Raw genomic sequence first — 20536 nt, forward strand, 5'->3', positions numbered from 1 at the left:
ATTTTCATTTGCAGTAACTGTTCAATAGATCTAGAACCACAGCTTAAGTCACTTTCTTCCAAAGCCATCACTTGTGAATGAAGCAAACACAAAACTTAGATTTTTTTTTAATACCAGATAAGGACTTCTTGACCTACCATGTCTTTTTCCCTGCCTTATGGATAAGCTCAACCCTAAGATGCAACTTTTGTGCTGGCCCTACAGCCTTTAGTCATTTATCCATCACTTATAATTCTTGTCACACTTCCTCTCTTAGCCATAACTTGTATTCCTAGCTCCAGCTTTACTTGAGTTTTCCCAGCTCTCAGACCCCTCTTCTGCTCCAAGTTATAATACAGCTGGACTACTCTCTCCCTTTACCATTCTCTCTCTCTCATTAGTCCTTTTTAATACTTCTTTTCCCTTCTTTCTTTTATTGCACACTAGTCACCACACTGTGGAATAGCAACCTGCCTCCCTTTTCCTAACCATTATTCTTATGCACTTTCTTGAAACTCTTGGTTCCATTCAATTGTCCCTGCTTTGGTAGCCATTTGAAATGTCAGAACCTACTAGAGCAAGACTTAAAATACAGACACTGAATGACTGAAAAACACAGACTTACATATATCAAGTCAAACATGGCCATTTCCTGGAATATTCCTTTTTCTCTGACGTATGTCGATCTCAAAGTAGGTATGTGTATGTATGTATATATATATATATATATATATATATATATATATATATATATATACATATATATTTGTGAGAGGTTTTGGACTATTTTTTCATAGTGTTGTCACTCGTCATTTCAATTGCTAACATTTCAATAGGGAGCCATTCTCTTTAAACTTTAACCCAATCTTCTCCAATTCTCATAATTTCTCTCAAAGCACCTTCCCCTGCTGCTGTTGTATCAAGTCCTTCAGTCTTTCCTTTCATAGTTCCCTACCACAATGTGTTCATCATATATTTCCTAATCATCTTCCATAGTGATCTTTCAATATCCAATAGCTGTCTGTCTCCCTGACCCCACCCTCCTCTTTCAATGCTTTCACCTAAACCAATAATTTTCTTGCCCCTACATCATTGTATTGTATGCATCACAACAGTATATCTTTTAAAGTCCGGCATTCTCCAGCCTCCAGTTTCTCTTCCTGTTCACAACCTTCTACCTCTCTTTGTTATCCCAACATATATCTATCAGAGTAACTTAACCCCCTGTCTCCTATGCCTCGACAATGTAGCTACATGTCACAAAACATAGATAAATACGTAAATAATGCTATAATCAAATATGAGTGTGTGTGTGTGTGTGTGTGTGTGTGTGTGTGTGTGTGTGTGTGTGTGTGTGTGTGTGTGTGTGTGTGAGTATAACTCACATTACTTCATTCCCCCTCCAAAGTACCCATCTTCCCTGTCCACTTATCCATAAGTCTACTTAATTTCTCTTCTAATTCACTGTATTCCATATCCAGTCTCTGTCCAGCTGTAGAGAACAACCATAATAGGTTCATAGGTGTGTACTAGGGTAATGGCCCTGGAGCCTTTATAAGCCTAGCCCATAGAAGTGCCCTGGCATTGTGCCGCCCAGTGTTAGTTCCCAGTGCCTCTATCAAGTAGAGCTACTGGAGTGATCCCCAGGCTGAACTTTGTATTTCCCATCCACTCATCAAGATTTCTCTTGAAGAGGGCCAGTGAGGTGCTCTGCTTGATATGTATGGGAAGTCTATTCCAGAGCATGAGCAGTGTCTGGATTATGAACCTGTCCCTCCAGCATGTTCTGTTGATTGTGGTAATGAGGTTTAGGTCTCTAGAGTGTGTGGTGCAGAGGGATTAGGATTTCTTTAGATGTAGCATTTCTAACAGAGCTGGGTCAGGACAAGGCTTTGTCAGTCGAGCAGAGATTGCTTCTTAGTAAATGATGTGAGACAGAGAATAGCTGGAGTTTTTTGAGTCTGTCCGTGTATGACATGTGTTTAAGGCCTAGGATCCTATCTGTAAGGTACTTTTGTGGCCTTTCTAGCTGTTACATGTGTCTAGTTAGGTACATGCCAAATGGGGCATTATACTCGATGATTGGCCTAATAAGGGAAGAGTAGAGAGAGATGATGACCTCTTTCTTCCTGGATGCAAAACCCTTGGTAATGAGATGTGCCACATAGAGGGACTTTCTCACCACAGTGGCAATGTTGTGGTCGAAGGAGAGGTTGCTGTGAACCTGTGTCCCCAGATCTCTTATAACGTTTTCAGTGTTCAGTGGACTCCCATCAATGTGGAAATTAGTGGGAGCTGAGTTTTTCCCAAATGAGATGACGATGCATTTTTTGTCATTAAGCTTAAGGCCATGGTTTCGACATCAATTATTGGTCTCAGTGAGGCCTTTTTGTAGGATGTCTACATCACTTGGGGATTTAATAATGGCTCCCAGCTTGCAGTTGTCTGTGATCTTGGTCAGCCAGAGTCTCTCTGAGTTAGCCTGGACTTCTGAGAAGTAGATGCCAAACAGGAGAGGACCCAGGACCGATCCCTGTCGGACTCCACTCGTGACTGCTCAACAATCTGACTTGGAGTCCTTTACTTTCACACTGTGGGTTCTATCTGTGAGCCAATTTGCAACCCATCTAGTGATACAAGGGTTGATGCCTAGATTGGCGAGTTTATCAATAATTCCTGAGTGGGGAATCTTACTTCATCCTCCTTTTGATCACAGAAGCCTTAAGTGACCTCTCTCTCTCTCTTTCCCTCTCTCTCTCTCTGTCGCTCATTCTTTAAAATTTTAATCACTAATGATTTATTTCAGTGACAGGTTCATAGGTTGGTACTAGGTTATTGACCCTAGGGCCTATACAAGCCTAGCCATAACAATTCCCTGGCTATTTCTTCCCAGAATGTTTACGTCCCTGGTCCCCTGACTAGCAGGGTGACTGACATGATCCCCGGGGTAAATTTCTTATTTCCCATCCAATCATCAAGGTTCCTTTTGAAGACGGCCAAAGAGGCACTCAGCTTGACATGTATGGGCAGTCTATTCCAGAGTATGGGGAGTCTCTGGGTCAGGACCCTATCCCTTCAGCATGTTTTGTTCACTGTGATGGCAATGTTTAGATCCCCGGAGCATGTAGCTCTGAGGGATTGGGATTTCTTTAAGTATAGCATGTCCAACAGCACTGGGTTTGACATGGCCTTGTATGTTAAGCAAAGATCGCCTCTGACTAGGCGATATGCGACAGAGTATAGCTGGAGTTTTTTTAGATGGTCAACATAGGGCATCTGCTTTAGGCCTGTGATTCTTTTAGTGAAGTATTTCTGTGGCCTTTCCAGTTGTTGCAGATGTCTTGTGAGGTACATACCAAATGGGGCGTGTACTCTATAATGGGTCTAATGAGGGATGAGTACATTGGGACAATGACTTCCTTTTTTCTGAATGAAAAGCTCTTAGTGATGAGGTGTGCCACATAGAAGGATTTCCTGACTGTTGTGGCTATGTGATTATCGAAGGTGAGACCACTGTCCACCTGTGTCCCTAAGTCCCTTATCACACTTTCGGTGTTTAGTGTACTGCCACTTATGTGGTAATTCATGGGTACATGTTTTTTCTCAAAGAGGATAACTATACATTTCTTGGCATTGAGCTTGAGCCCATGGCTCTGGCACCAAGCATCTGTTTTTGTAAGGCCCTTTTGTAGAATATCCACATCATTTGGGGATTCAGTAATGGCTCCCAGTTTGCAGTCATCTGAAACTTTATTAGCCAGAGTCCCTTTGTGCTGGCCTGTACTTCTGACAAGTAGATGCCAAACAAGAGCAGTCCCAGGAGTGAACCCTGAGGTACTCCGTTTGTCACTTGTCTGGAGCTGGATTTTGAGTCGGCTACTTTTACAGTGTGGGTTCTGTCAGTAAGCCAGTTGACAACCCATCGAGTGACGTAGGGATTAATGCCCAGCTTAGTAAGTTTATCTATCATTCCAGAGTGGGGGATGGTGTCAACGGCCTTGGCGAGGTCCAGATAGGCTGTGTGGACTGCCTTACCCTCGTCCACGAATCGGGAGACTGATTCAAAGAAGTCAATCAGGTTGAGGAGAGAAGTTCGGTCCTTTGCAAAACCAAACTGGGTGGGGTCTAGTGTTTGAAGGTTGCCAATGTCTTTGTTTATAAGTTCCATGATAATGCATTCCATGGCTTTGCAGATCAGGCTCGTCAGACTGATGGGACGATAGTTCTCGGGATCCAAGGTGGATCCCCCCTTGTGGAGTGGGATAACTGTAGCTGTGCGCCACTCATTGGGGACAAAGCCTGAGGTGAGGCTATGATTAAACATGACACTTAGATGAGGTGCCAGTTTATTTTGTAGTTCATGTCGTACACAGCCCTGGATGCCATCTGGTCCCATGGATGCTGTATTCTTAGCTTTAGAGAGTGCATGTTTTACCTGTGTGGCTGTGAGTACCAGAATTTGGCAATCTTTTGGTATTGAGATTGGCCATTTAGGGGGTCAGAGGGGGGTGAAGTTGGCATTGAATTGATCTGCCAGGATATTGGCAATATCCTTGGGATCAGTATATTTAATGCCATTATACATTAGACATGGTGTATTTCCAAATCCAAAAATAAACTTAACACCTGTGGTGATCCCCCAACACCCTCTACTAACACCATATAACGATCAGTTAATAAATGGGTACTGCTGCACCCCCCCCCCACTCTCCCATCCATCCATTAACGCTCGTAATTTCTGGGACATGTTTTCTATGAACAACAAGCAAATGCTTGATTAGAGGTGCCAACCCTGTCTTGGTTCCCTTTCCAATTTCAACGTTGAAGACAGCCCTCCATTTACTCAGAACTTTAATCCCAGATTCCTGAATAAGATTTTATCTCCCCTATTAATAATCTGTCATCTCCTACAGGCCACAGTAGTGTCTGAAACATGAAATTCCATTTTATAGAGTAAAAGGCTTTCTGTACATCCATTAGGACTGCAACTGTTTTACCCCCACTGTATTTTCCCACACCCTGCAAAGTGCACCAATACCCTCCTCAATCACATTTGTCAAAAAATTGGACAAGAGTGTTCCAGCAAATAGCTTGACAATAGCACTACAGAAAGATATGGGTCTATAACCTGCAGACACATTCCTTTTCCCTGTTTTATGAGCAAAACCACCATTTCTACTTCTCTCAAGCCGTCTTTTACTACATCATTAAATAGCTCTACTAATTCTACTCTAATCTCAAAACCCAACAATTATAAAAAAATTTTGAAACTCATCTGGACCCACCAATTTTCAGTCTTTTATGTGCCTTATTGCAGCCACTTTCTCACTTTTCCCAAATTCCCTGTATATCCTTTCTGTCTCTCCAGTGACCAGTACTGCCCCCTCCACTTATCAGGCATATCCCCTAGCACATTCTTTTCTGTGTACAACACTGAACCAAAAATCATCAGACCCTCCCTTATTTCCTTACTGTCACCCTTTTCCCGTATTTTATCATCAGTCCTGCTATCCAAAATTTCTGTTTTTAATAACAAGGATGGATAATTAAAAGCAAGAGTGTCAGAATGAATTTTTGGACATTGTTTCTGAGCAAGCTAAGCCAGAAAATACATTTGTTGTCTTTGAGAAAGTAAACTAGACAGAAAAGAATATTTGTGCTTATTTCAATGTTGAGATAAGAGAGAATAGTTGAGACTGGTATGTAGAACTTGCAGTGTGAACAAAAGTCACTGCCACTGTCTATAATTAGACTATAGGTATAAATTTATATTATTATTAGATTATAAGACTAATTACACAGACTGCCATTGTATTTGCAACATTAGATATAAAAAGCGCTGTATGAATAGATATGTAAAAAGAAATTGCTGCATGTGAGATCATGGGAATCCTGATCCAAGTTTGAAAACATTCTGAAATGTGACACTGTGGCTATTCTGATGATGTTTGCATGTTGTTGGTGTCACCATGTTGTGTCTTTCGGCTTTCCCGGTTAGGGGTCGCCACAGCGGAACTCCGGTCCGCTAATGATTGGTAGTTGATTTTTACGTGCCGAGTTACCAGCCCTGATGCACAACTTTCAATGAAGGTATGCCCATTCACGCATGTCTCCACGCAGAAAACGCTCTAGCTGAGAATCAAACCGGAAAGCGTCTTACTGTGAGGCGACAATGCTACCGCAGCACCACTACCGTGGGTTTGTTGGTGTCACCATAAGAGTATAAATTCTGAAATGTAGTAATCTAGGCTGTTCTGATGATAATTGCATGATGTTGATGTCACCTTAAGAGTATAAATTATGATTAAAGAATATTCCAAAAGTTACCATCTAAACTGAGAATCTGTTGAGTTGTAAAATAGTCTTTGTAGTCTGTCATTTTAGATTTGCTTCTTATGTAATCTCAGTACCAGTTAATCTATTCTGGACAATGAAACCTATTGCCATGACATGATTTTATGTTTCATTGAATTTCTTTTGAGACAGACAAGTCGAACCTAGACTCTTCTAATTTTATATAACTTGAATTCTTAGACATCACTTAAAACAAAATTGCATTTCCTGGGAAGACAGAATATTTTAATTCACTGTATTATACTCAAAAATACTTTTTACAGTATTGCAAATGATGTTTCCAAGAAAACACATCTTAAAGATAACTTAATCATTGTAACAAATAATTCTAGCAGTCCTGTGTGTGTGTTCATTCTTGCAATTAAACTATATGTTCAAATCCCACAGAAGGACTTAAACTTTTTTAAGTTTCTGCATGGTCACACATGTAAGATTTTTATAAAACATGCAAGCAGTCAGCATGTTTGAGTGGAGGTATGTTTACATACATCTGTATCTCATACCTAATTACCCATGCACAAATCTACAAATGCCTTTCACAGATAATCCCATAGAAAATATCCAGCAAAAGTCAAGTCAATTATTTCTCACAGTGCAAACATCATTACTATGAATATATCTGTATGACCATGTGAGTGTGTTTGTGTGTGCATTTCATATATCATTACCCATGCACAAATCTACAAATACATTTATACTATAACAACTGCCTCACATGTTGTGATAATACTGCACTTCATCCTAGAGTATCTTATGTATAAAAACAGTAAATTTGCAGGGACTTCTGAGACAGAGCTATGACAGTAAACAGTGCAAGGTGAGCACTCCTCAAGAAATAACATAAACCCATTTTCAGTTACCCATACTCTGGAACAAAATCCCACTTCATGTGAGACAGAGCCCTTCATTGGCACTGTTCAAGAAAAATCTCGATGCATGGATGGGAGATCGCAAGTTTACCCCGGGAGTCACCTCAGTGTCACTACTAGCCAGAGGTATAGTTTACTAAATAATGGGGTCCCACATGTGTCACTACTAGAGAGGCGCAACTATATAGCATGGGGTGGCATAAGCCACATCACTGTTGGCTAGGCTTATAAATGCCCCCGGGCAGATAGCCTAGTACACTACTATGAAACTATGAAACTATATTAAGTGAAAGACAATCCCTAGGCAGGAAACTGAGCCATAAGAACTTCAGTGAATCTCCAAAGGAAAGAAGCGATTAACAGGCAAAAAGATACAGAAGTTGGTAGACAGTATCAGAAAAGAATACCCAACCGAGAGTGCCTTGGATCTTGAGATACAGCACCATCCATTTGAAAAAGGATGAATGTATGGCAAATGTTGTTGAAAAGATCAACAAACTGTACAGTGAAGTAGTGAGAACTGAGGATGAGTTACTTGATTATTTAAAGAAAATGGACAGAAGGCTGGATGAGATGGAATCAGCCCTTTTAAACCAATCTGATGAATTGTAATTTTTCAGGGAGGGAGAAGAAGAGATAGAGACCATGGCAAATGAACTGGAGACAGCAACTCCAGAGTTTGAAGAGAAACTGCAAGAACTGCAGGACATGGCAAGAAGACAAAATTTGCAAACATCCAATATGTCAGAAGTTGTTCAAGGCAAGGACTACAGAAGTTTCATCATTGATCAATTAAGTCAGTAGGCTGGGTTACAGAAACAGGATATTCTTATAAACGAAGCACATTAGTGGATTGTAAGTACTAGGCTCCTTGAAAACGTTGCCAACAGTTGACTGAATACCATATATTCATCCTAAAAATTGAGCTTGGAGGTTGTCCAGCTTGGGTTAACTAGGATAGCTTTGTTCAGCAAAATCTGTAAGTAAAACCAATCAACCTGCCAAATGTGAACTAAGAATTGCCACACTCAGTGTAGGTTCACTGATCCAATGAGAACTGGAAGTGGATGACATGATGGTAAGGAGGAGGCTAGACATCCTATGTATCCAGGAGACAAGGTGGAAGGGCATTGCAAAAAAGCCACTTAGCTTGGGATCCAGAGTCTATTACTCAGGAGGAGGACAGGCTATAAATGGTGTAGGAACTATAGTGAAGGAGAGGCTTCAGAAGATAGTTAGGGATGTCATCAGAAATAGTGACATACTCATGGTACTTAGGCTCCAGCCTAATGACAGGGCAGTATTCATAATCTCAACCTATGCCCCACAACAAAGTTATGATGGTGAGGAAAAGAGTACATTCAGGCAGCAGTTGCAGGACTTACTACTTAAAGCAGGACAACGGGAATTGGTGTTGATAGTAGGTGACCTGAATGCACATATTGGGACAGACTAAACCAGATATGACGACAGGAATAAAGAAGGAGAGGTCATTCTAGACTTCTGTCTGGCAAGTAGCTTGATGGTAGCCAATATGTGATTCAGAAAGAGAGATAGTCACAAGATCACATACAAAAGTGGTCAACATACAACTCATGTAGACTTCCTCATAGTAAGGAAATGGCACTGAGGTAGAATCAGTGATTGCAGAATCATTCCCAGAGAAACATTTGGTCTACAACATAAACAACTGATTGCCACAATCAGCTACAAACAGTGGTCAGAGAAGGCTCTGAGGTCAACAGAGATTAGACTGAAGACCTGCAGGTTGACTGAAGAGAAAGCACAGCAGTTTAAGGAATTACTCAAGGCTCTAACACCTCAAGAAGAAGAAGAGGAAGTAGGTGGAGCTGAAGAAAAATGGCAGTGGCTCAAAACAGCATGTGTGAGGCCTACAGAACTGATATGTAGCTGAGCCAGGTATAAAAATAAGGTACATAAGGAAAGCTGGTGGTGGAATGCAGAAGTCCAGAAAGTCATCAACAGAAATAAGGAGTGCAGGTAAAAGTGACCAGGCTAGGAATGAGTACTGGTTGGGAAACAAAGAGTCTAAGGGAGGAGTTGCAATAGCAAAGAACAAGGCATCGGAGGCACTCTACCAACTTCTGGAAAGTGACACAGTGGATAGCACAAAATAACTCTATCAGGTTGCAAGGCAAAGACAGAAAGATAAAGAAGGTAGTCAGATACCCTTCATAAGGGATGCCAGCAACAACCTGCTCGCCAGTCCTCAGGACATCAAAGGCAGATGGAATGAGGACTTCCAGCAGCTTCTGAATGAAGAAAACCCCCACAGAAGATGTCCTGCCCCAGATGTAGCCCATAGCAAGAGAAGAGGAGGAGCCCACCATAGAAGAAGTAAGAACAGCACTAAGGAAACTGAAGTCAAGAAAAGTGGCAGGCTCAGATGAGGTCACAGTGGATATGATGAAAATTTTGTGTGAGATAGGGAGCATTGGCTCCTGAGGGTACTCATATCAGCATGGAGAGAAAGATGTTTCCCATATGACTGCAGAATAAGCATACTAGTGTCAGTGTTCAAAAACAAAGGGAGCATTTGTAACTGTGGGCAGTACAGAGGTATCAGACTCCTATCACACTACATGAAAGTTCTGGAGAGGGAGACTGATAAAGGATATGCAGAGTAGTAGAACGTAAGATGGGAAATGAGCAGTTTGGATACAGATCAGGATACAGTACGTCTGACCCAATGTTTACAGTGAGACAGATACTTAAGAAGAAGCTAGAAATGAGGAAAGAGTCCAGTAGGGCATGTTTTGACTTGGAGAAAGCATATGACAAAGTTCTAAGAAAGCTGATTTGGCCAGTCATGCAGTGGTTTGAAGTCCCAGAAATATTGGTAGAATTAGTGCAAGCTATGTACATAGACCCAATGACTCAAGTATGAATAGTGTTTGCTCTTACAGAGGGGTTCCCAGTGGGACTGGATGTGCATCATCGTTCAGCTCTGAGCCCATACTGTTAATACTGGTGATGGACTACATTAGCAAACAGGTCATGGAGGACAGATCAACAAAGATGCTGTATGCAGATGATGGCACATTACAGGCAGACTCTGACCAAGAACTTCAACAAAGGGTAGGGGAATGAAATGTAAAACTGAAGGCACATGGGATGAAACTGAGTACAGATAAGACAGTTGTAATGGCAGCAAATGCGGGAAATCAGAAGATGATGAGAACTGAAATCGAAGGGAAAACAGTGGAACTGGTTAACAGCTTCAAGTATCTGGGGGGGGGGGGTGGTAAAGGAGAAAGAATGTCTAAATGAGGAGGTCAAAGCTAGAATCAGAGGGGCTTCACCCAAATGACACAGAGTGTCAGGTACAGTGTATGGCAGAAGAATGCCAAAGAAGCAGAAAAGTAAGGTATACAAAACAGTGGTGCAACCAGTACTACTGCATGGTAAAGAAACCTGCCCAGTAAAGTTAATGCAGTTGAGGAAGCTAAAGGCGATGGAGATGAAGTGCTTGAGATGGGTGGTAGGATACACTCTGTGGAACAGATGAAGAAATGAGAATATAACAGCAGAATCAAAGTAGCTCCAACTGCAGAAAAGGTCAAAGAGAACAAATTATGGTGGTTTAGGCACATGTGCAGGAAAGCAGAAGATAACCTGGTGAGGACGATTTGGGACAGACAGGAAGAAAGCAAAAAGAAATGAGAGTGTCCTGCAAAGAAGTGGACGGATTATGTGATAGAGGACCTGCAACAGTCAGGCACGAGTGTCAAAGAAGGTAAGAGTGTGGCACTGAATAGGGAGATATGGTGACAAGTGACATGGCAACCTGACCCCATGTCAAAAATGAGAAAAAGGGGGTTGATGAAGATGAAACATAATCCCTTAAACAATTAATAGCCTCAGTCACATTAATGCTAGCTCTTCTGGCTCATATAAATGACAAAATTGACAATTTTAAATGAAAAGTCACAATAGTCAAATTCAGTATTTGCCATTTTTTGTACTTGGCTATCTTGTTACATTGATTTTTTTTTTTTTTTTTTTTTACAAACTGCCAATTGTAACAGCTCAATGTTTGTGCTGCTATTTGTGCCCATATCCTGTGATCTGTTCTGTTGTCCTGATAAAAGTGTACCTGCTGAAAATCTGAGGATCTAGGCTGCATATCACAACTCCACAAAGGATTAAAATTTGGTGAACCAGGAACATTTTTGTTCTTATTCTTATTTTTATTCTTAATCAGCACTCTTTCCAATCAATAAACTCCCTCATCTTCCTGTTACATTCTCTCCCCTGCTTGCACTATTCCTTGTTTGATATCACCACCTTCTGGTTTAGATGTCTCATTGGTAGCTGCTGCATTGAAAGCTGAGTCATTCTGATAACTATGGTGATCATGCTCAATTTTTTTCAGCTTTCTCTTTTCTGCACTTCTTCCTCCTGAATAAGTGTTTGTTAGATACTTTCCATTTTAGCTTTGAGTTAGTGACTGTTGTGGCTGATTTAAGTTTTGAATACTGTGGTTTAATTTTGTCATTCAACTCAAGAATAACAGACTTGTTGTGGTCCAACAATAATTGCACATGCTGCAGACCTATTTTTTGATTGAGGTCCTTATGCTTCTTTTAAACTGGCAGGCAAATCATTGCCTGCAGACATTTGGTGAACCCTTAAACCTTTCGGGGCATGACTTACTTCTAAGCATGCATCAAAAAAGGCACATCCCACTGCAGTCTCTTCACTTCAAAAAGCTCTTCTCAAGAATGTTGAATTCATCTAATAAACTGAAGTCTGTAGATTCTCTACTATTCAATGCAGAAGCAACCACATTTACTGGCAGAGATAGGCAACTAGTAAGAACCGCATCCATGAACAAACAGACACTCATATGCTGCACAGCAGAACTTCTCCCTCAATCAGCTCTGCTGTCAATTCATTTATGATTCTACAGAAGCGCTTCTGATTGAGTGTCATGCAGAGTGAAACCCAAAAGCAAAACAAAAAAATCTAAAATAAGTTTGTGAATTGTTTTGCGTGCCTGGATTTGCCATTCAAAACCCACTACTCTCCAAAGAGTTACAATAACAGTTAAACAGTTAATATTAAGCAAGTAATGAGCAAAATTGATTCAGGCACTCCTACTGTGTACAAAGAGAGCATCTGGGTAACAGAAAAAAAAAAAAAATGTAAGCTTGTTTCCTGCCTTTCCTGTTAAGTGGTATAGACTATTTGTAGGCTTCTGAGCCCCCAAGCCCTTCTGTGTTGGAGGGAAGCCTTCTAGCTTAGTTTTTTTCCCTATAACTAGCCAGTTTTCTAGTTTCAGCACTCAAATCTGTTTCTTTGATCTCCAGCACTTGTTCAGAAAAAAAAAAAAAAAATTCATCTGCTTTTACTGTACTTGTGTTTCTACCTACTTTTTTTACTTTTGCATCATCTTAAAAGTACTCAATTGTATTTATTACTGCTTGGTGTAACTCATTCTAAGCCTTCTGGTTTAAACACTTGGGCTTCGGACCAGTTGTTTTGCACTGAGAGGGTTTGTGGTCTGCACTGTAGTGGCAGAACAGGTAGCTTACATCCTTCTAGGTTGGGAACTGCTGATTGAGGGCTCAGTGTCTGTTATTCTAAAAGTTTATTAATTCTGGTTTAAGCACTTGGGCTTTCAGGCCAGTTATTTTACATTAAGAGGGTTTGTGGTCTGCACTCTTGTGGGAGGAGAGGCTGGACTCTGCCCTTCTGAGCTGGGAATTTCTGATTGAAGGCTTATAGTGCATGCATATCTGAACTGCTTCTTACTGAAGTTGGTGCGCCTTGTTTGCTGTGGCATAGACTGGATTCGGGCCTGCTGGATCTAGCTTTGTTTGTGTAACTTGAGCACTAATCCAGGCATTCTCTAAATTATTCAGTTGTATTTATTACTGTTTGGTAGTAACTTGATTAAAGTTTAGCTGTCATTCTAAGTCTTTTGGATTAAGCACTTGGGCTTCAGACCAGTTGTTTTACATTAGGAAGGTTTGTGGCATGCACTGTGGTGGCAGGACATGTAGCTTTCATCCTTCTAAGTTGGGAACTGCTGATTGAGAGCCCAGTGTCTGTTATTCTTAAAGTGTATTAGTTCTGGTTTAAGCACTTGGGCTTCAGGCCAGTTATTTTACATTAAGAAGGTTTGTGGTCTGCACTCTTGTGGGAGAAGAGCCTGGACTCTGCTCTTCTGAGCTGGGAATTTCTGGTTAAAGGTTTATAGTGCCTGAATATTTGAACTGTATCTTACTGAAATTGGTACACCTTGTTTGCTGTAGCATAGACTAGATCCAGGCCTGCTGAATCTAGCTTTGTTTATATGCTTGTTGTTTGCTTGTTATTTCCCTGGAACGCTAATTCCACCTAATACGCAGCTTCTCAGTGCTTCTGTGGATCACTAGTGATATCTGCATTGCTTACTGTACTTATTTCCTTGTTTCACTTGAAAGCAAGTTACTGTTTGTCATTTTTGCATTTAAGTTACCTGTAACACATTGCACTTAAGTTACCTGGCACTTGCTCACTAAAGCAATTATATAAGTCAGCACTAAAAATTAAAAGCACTACACCCTCACTCCCCACTGGCCCTGGTTTTCAATTATTAAGGAATTCCCAATATTATTCTAGCATGTCCAAAGGTCAGTTGTCAATCTCCTCTCCGGTCCAGCTGGTGAATCTGGGAATCTTGAGGCAATGTTACAACTGCCTCATGTACACAGACAACCCTCTCCTCCTCCCAACAAATTCCAACACATGTGAGAGATGCAACCATATAGCCAAACTGGAGGCTAAGCTCTCTCAACTCAGTACTGGCATAACCAGTCAGGAGGAGAAAGAAACCACAATCACTACAATTCCAGTCTCACATAGACCTACCACGACAGCAAACCAAACACATAATCACACAAAAACATACTCGGACGCTCTAAATAAAGATCTGCCGAAGCAGCAGAGACCTCCAAAGCAGACACCCAAGCAGCCGCTACCCCAAAACAAAACACGTGCAACACATATCTCACAAAGCCAGTGTGCCAAACAGTCACAGCCCTTAAGACTAAACAACACACCTGATACACTTGTAATAGGTGACTCTATCATCAGGCACACTGACGTCCCGCTCACCAGGCTGAACAAGGAGAGGGTCACGGTGAGCAGCCTGTCGGGCGCTAGGATCCGCCACATAACACAAGCACTCAGGTCACTCCAAGGCAAGTACAAATATGACTCAGTCATTGTCCATGCTGGTGTGAATGACCTGAGATGTACCTCCCTGGACTACATGAAAAGAGACATACAGGAGCTCTCTGAGCATGTAGCCCAGGCCGGTAAGACCCTGACCTTGAGTAGCATCACCAAGAATGATGCCACAATATGAAGACAAGATGATCAATTTCAACAATTGGCTTAAGTACTGGTGTCATTCAAAGGGGATCCAATGCCTGTCAGCTTGGGATGATATGCTCGACAAGCCACGACGCTTCGCTAGGGACGGCTTGCACCTGTCACCCCTGGGCTTTCAGATATTGGCAAAGGCTCTTGCTACCCCCATAGTGCCTTTTTAGGCAAGGCTCAAAAGACAAACCCACCTCCATAGGTATCACAAGGGATAAGAAACTAAGAGTAATGCTACTCAACGCCAGAAGTCTAAACCTCAAGATGCACGCACTCGAAACTCTCCTTAGCATGGAGAACATCGATATCTGTGCAGTAACAGAAACCTGGTTCAGGGCTCCCGAGAGCACCCCAGCACTACCAGGTTATACCTCATACCATGCTTTTGGCCTCAAAACTTGGACCGAACCACAAAAGGAGTATCGATATTCATCAAAGATACCCACACCTCCAGGTTGGTGGCAAAGCACGAAGCATCAGAGACTATCCATGTGCAACTAACAGTGGGTAAAACTGCCTTCCAGTTTATAGCCTGCTACAGACCACCCTCCCAAACCCAGGAACCCCACTCGGCCTTCCTGAGAACACTGGAAAATATGAAGGTCTCTCCAAACACCATTATATTGGGCGACTTCAACTACCCAAACATAGACTGGGAGCATGACTCTAGCTCCAACACCCTAGCCCAAAGGTTCCTAGAATTTATAAACTCAAATGCTATGGAACAACTTGTTACCACTCCCACAAGAGGGAAAACATACTGGACCTGATCATCACCAACATGGGGACTCTATGCTCCAGACCAGAAGTGTATCCCTCACTGGTAAGATCAGACCATAAACTAATCTCACTGGATATTCACATCCCGACCCCACCCCCTGCCCAGAAAACCACAGTGAAAAACTTCTCTAAAGCAAATCTTACACTCCTCAAAACTGAGGTGGAATCCTTCAAAGCCCCGGGGCCTGTGGAAAATACGCCCAGACCGCAGAATCCTTTATAAACGCATTCTATGAACACCTTCAGGAATGCATGGATCATCGATCCCAAATAAAACCAAGACCCAATCCTCCAAAGGCAAACGTCCTGTCTGGTGGACCCCAGCCATAAACAAACTATACAATAGAAGGAGGAAGCTACTAAATGATAAAGCAAAATCCCAAAAGGGAAGGCATCACTGATCAGTATTAGCAAAAACTACGGGCACACATAAAATTGTCTAAGGCCAGCTTGAGAGAAAAATTGCACAGGACACTAAGGATAATCACAAGGCTTTCTTTAGTTATGTTAGGAACCTGGGTGGTAATTCCCAGATATGCTCAGAATTAGTCCAAAATGACAAAAATACACCGAACCCACAGACATTGCCAACATCCTAGCTGACAGGTTCAGCGCAAACTTCTCCCCCCCCCTCCCCACCAAAAGGGCAAATATCTATCCCAGCAGAGTGCTGCCCCCCTGACATCTCAGATGCTGAGGTAAGAGCCGCCCTCTCCAAAGCAAAAACACAGCATCAATGGGACCAGATGGTGTCCCGGGCTCGTCCTACATGAACTCCAAGAAGAGCTAAACCCAAACAAAAACTACTGTTCAATCTCAGCCTTACTACAGGATATGTGCCCAAAGAGTGGCGTACAGCAACAGTGGTCCCTCTCCATAAAGGTGGTGCCTCAACGGATCCTGGAAACTATCGCCCCATAAGCCTGACTAGCTTGGTCTGCAAAGCTATGGAAAGGATCATCATGGACCTCATAAATAAAGATATTGGGGACCTACAAACACTGGATCCTACCCAGTTCGGCTTTGTTAAAGGCAGATCCTGCCTCTTAAACCTGGTTGATTTCTTTGAAACAGTCACCAAGGCCATTGACGAGGGGAAGGTGGTCCACACAGCCTACCTGGACCTCGCAAAGCCTTCGATACAATACCCCACTCGGGCATTATAGATAAGCTCACCAGCTTAAATATAAACCCCTATGTCACTAGATGGATTGCAAACTGGCTCAAGGACAGAACCCACATGGTTAGAATTGCTGGAGCCATGTCAGACTCCAAACCAGTTACAAGTGGTGTCCCACAAGGCTCAGTCCTGGGACCTCTCTTGTTCGGTATATATTTCTCGGAGGTACAGGCCAACACAGAAGGACTGTGGCTGACCAAGTTCGCAGATGACTGCAAACGGGGCGCCATAATCGACTCTCCAGCCGACACAAGCATCCTCCAAAAGGGCCTCATAGAAACAGACAACTGGTGCCAGAGCCATGGCCTCAAGCTAAATGCCAAAAAGTGTATAGTCATCCCCTTTGGCAAAAACAAAGTGCCCACAAATTACCACATAGGTGGAAATCTATTAAGTACAGAAGACGTAATTAGGGACCTGGGGACCCAAGTTGATAGCAATCTCTCATTTGACAACCACGTGGCCAAAGTGGTTAGAAAAACATTTTATATAGCCCACCTAATCATGAAGGGATTCACATCTAGATCAGGGGAGGTCATCGTGCCTCTTTACTCATCCCTCATCAGGCCCATAATTGAGTACAATGCCCCTTTTGGGATGTACCTTACCAGACACCTGCAGCAACTGGAAAGACCCAAAAGTACCTCACCAAGAGGATCAAAGGGCTCAAACAGATGCCATATGCTGCCCGGTTAAAGAAACTCCAGCTCTACTCAGTGGCATACCGCCTGTTCAGAGGCGATCTGTGCCTGACGTATAAAGCCATGTCCAACCCGAATTAATGGACATGCTGCACCTCAGAAAATCCAAATCCCATCGAGCTACGCTCGAGAGACTTGAACCTCAGCACTGAAATAAATAGGACATGCTGGAGGGACAGATTCATAACCCAGAGGCTCCCTTCACTCTGGAATAAAATCCCAGTCCAGGTTAGGCAGAGTCCCTCATTGACTCTCTTCAAGAGGAATCTTGATGAGTGGATGGGAGATCGTAGGTTTACCCTGGGTATCACTTCTGTGTCACTGTTAGACAGAGGCACAATATACTAACCTCGAAAAAGGGCATAGCAAAATAAATTTAAAATGGGTGGCGAAAGCCAAACACATTCTGGCTAGGCTTATAAATGCCCTAGGGCAGATAGCCTAGTATGAACCTATGAACCTAAAACAACCATAGAAAACTATAACAATCAAGATGTATTTTAATACTCTGTAAGAGCTTTCACTCTAAAACAGAGCTTCACCGTGCAAACATAGCAAGTATTGCTGAATAAGAATAGAAACAAGTACATTTATATACTCAACACAAACAAGTACATATTAGAAAGTTAAGTAGTTAGTTAGCTAGTTATCGTTTGTTGACTGGGTAAGTTCCACTAGGCTAGTAGCCTCTTTTCAGGGGAAGTGCAAGGTGGTACTTGTACTACTAGGGGAAATTTGGCCAGGGTATCAAGAAACTTCCCCTACTTGTCATTGTTATGAGTAGGACCATTTTGGAGGAGCACTTCCTGTTTCTGTTCCAGGCGTAGAGTCAGCCCAGATAAACAGGGAGGCAGATGGAAAGAGAAGGAGGTGATGGAGTGGTAAAAGAAATGGATGAGAAAGCAAATATTGAGAGCACAGAATATTTGCAGCATTCTGAGGAAATGTTTCAAAGAAATCTGATGGATGTATAATTATAACCCTCCAGTCAGGAGGGTTACCAGATGATTCACTTAAAGAAGTGGTGGTGCAGAATGAGCCAGAAAATGAAGAAGATGTTTCCTTGGGAACATTATGGAGAAAATACAAAAGGAGGATGCAGAGATAATCCTGAAGAATACTGGTAAAAAGGAAAATAATGCATATGCAGACAAAGTAAAAAAATGAAAAGTGGAGTAACAGAAAATAAGGCAGAAGAGAATGAAAAATTGAAGTACATGGTAAGGATGCAAAGTAAATAAGACAAAGAAATGGACAGGCATGAAGTGTGGGACAAATTAATAGCTTATTTGGTGTAAAAGTACACAAGGTAAGAACATGTATTCTTATTAACAAAGAGATATTTTGTGACATTATATTTGAAAATGTTTTTCAATGGAAAATTTTCTTGGATAATATAAAAAGAAAGACTGTAACTCATGCAATCTTTATATAATAAAAGCATTTAACAGGAAAACAAAAAAAGAAAATTCATGTACAATTTCGAAAAGAAGTAAAAAGAAAGACTTTGAAAGGACAACTGAAAATTTTATGTAAAGAAGTTCTGGACATTGCAAACATTTATGAAAAAAGGGGGTTATTGACTGGTGACTGGGATTGTAATATTGTGTTAAAATAGAAGGAGAAGAAATTATACATATACCAAGCATGATAAATATTGAGGGGACTGGAGTGTCATAAAATACTGGAAATAACCCAGAACAATGTGTGTGTGTGTGTGTGTGTGTGTGTGTGTGTGTGTGTGTGTGTGTGTGTGTGTGAGCTACCTGGGCAGGGACATGAAGCACTGGTTGGACAGAGAGGATGCTGGAGGTTTTAGCTTGCCCACTAGGCTGAGATCTGGACCTTATAGCTGTGCCAGTGGGAAGTCTTATTGGGGACCTGGAGAGTGAGGGTGCATCCAGCCTCGGACTGACTGTGATCTCTGTGTGCTCTTAAGGGAAATTGCACTTTACTTTGTGTATTTGTTACCTTTCCTCCTATATGAGACGCCCCTCACTGGTGTTAGTGGTGAGGATTGAGGCTCCTTGATTGCTGGACTAGGGCATGGGTGTCACAAATGCATACATTGGGAGGTAGTAAAAGGAAAAAAAAGAATTACATTGGTAAAAGGGTAAAAGACAGACAAAAGATAAATTAAAAGGATAAGCGCAAAAGAAAGAAAATAAAGGAAATGGATGAAATAGAATATATACATCTGATGATTGGAGGTTGGTATAATGGTTAAGGTATTTGACTCACAGACACAACATACAGTGTTTGATTCTTACCTTTGGGACGAAAATTGACTAGCCTTTGAAGGGCCTATTAAGAAAATGAATTAGCTATGAAACGTAAGGAAAATTGAAATTTTTAAAGAGCTTCCTGTAAATAAGAATAGTATTAAGAATAAAGTAACAGCAACAGAAATGTTGGAGTGGCGTTATACATGTGATGTAGATATAATTAAATTACAAGACACAAGATTTGTAATAAATGAAGAAAGATTGCAAACAGAGAAACTATGGGGGAGGAAAGATAATCTGGAATTTGGGAAATGAGAGATGTTCTGGGGTAGCCTTATTCTGTAGAAATAAAAGTAAAGATATTAGATGTAACTTTAGCAAATATGGGAAGACTAACCACTGCAGATTTAAAGCAGAAAGAACAATGATATAGAATTATAACTATTATATACTTATACTAATTGTAAAGAAAGGGAAAGCTTATTTCATCAGATTTTAGACGATGTAGTGATAAATATGGATATTATAACAACAGGACACTTTAACTGTGATTTAAGAGGCAAGTGTAAAAGAAAGGAAATGATATAAGAAAATGTTCGAACTTATAAGATGTGATAAGTTAAAACTCTGGAACAGAAAATCATGGTCTTACAAAAAGGGCATATGCAGAACTGAAACAGATCATTTTATAGTATTTGAAGGTTTAGTTATAGGGCAAGGGGAGGTAGTTGAAACAAGATTTTCTGATCATCTTGCAATATGTCTACAGATAAAGGAAAAGAAGGAATATATAAAACAGGCAAAGTAATAAAACAGAGACATGAAAATGCATGGAATGAAGAAAGAAAGAGTTTAGTAATACTTTTATGTAAAGATCATGTTACTATGAGAACATTTTATAAATGTAGGTCTGAATGGTGTGTGATATTTAAGGAAAACAAAAAACAGTGTTTTTACAGTGGCAATATGATGTGAGGGAAAAGTAGAGAAAGAAAAATATAGAAGAATATGTAACAATGCATTGGAAGATTTAGAACATAATGATAGAGAGTA

The sequence above is a fragment of the Protopterus annectens genome, chromosome 2.part1 (genome assembly GCF_019279795.1).
Source record: "Protopterus annectens isolate FY-2018-M chromosome 2.part1, PAN1.0, whole genome shotgun sequence".
Taxonomy (NCBI): Eukaryota; Metazoa; Chordata; order Ceratodontiformes; family Protopteridae; genus Protopterus; species Protopterus annectens.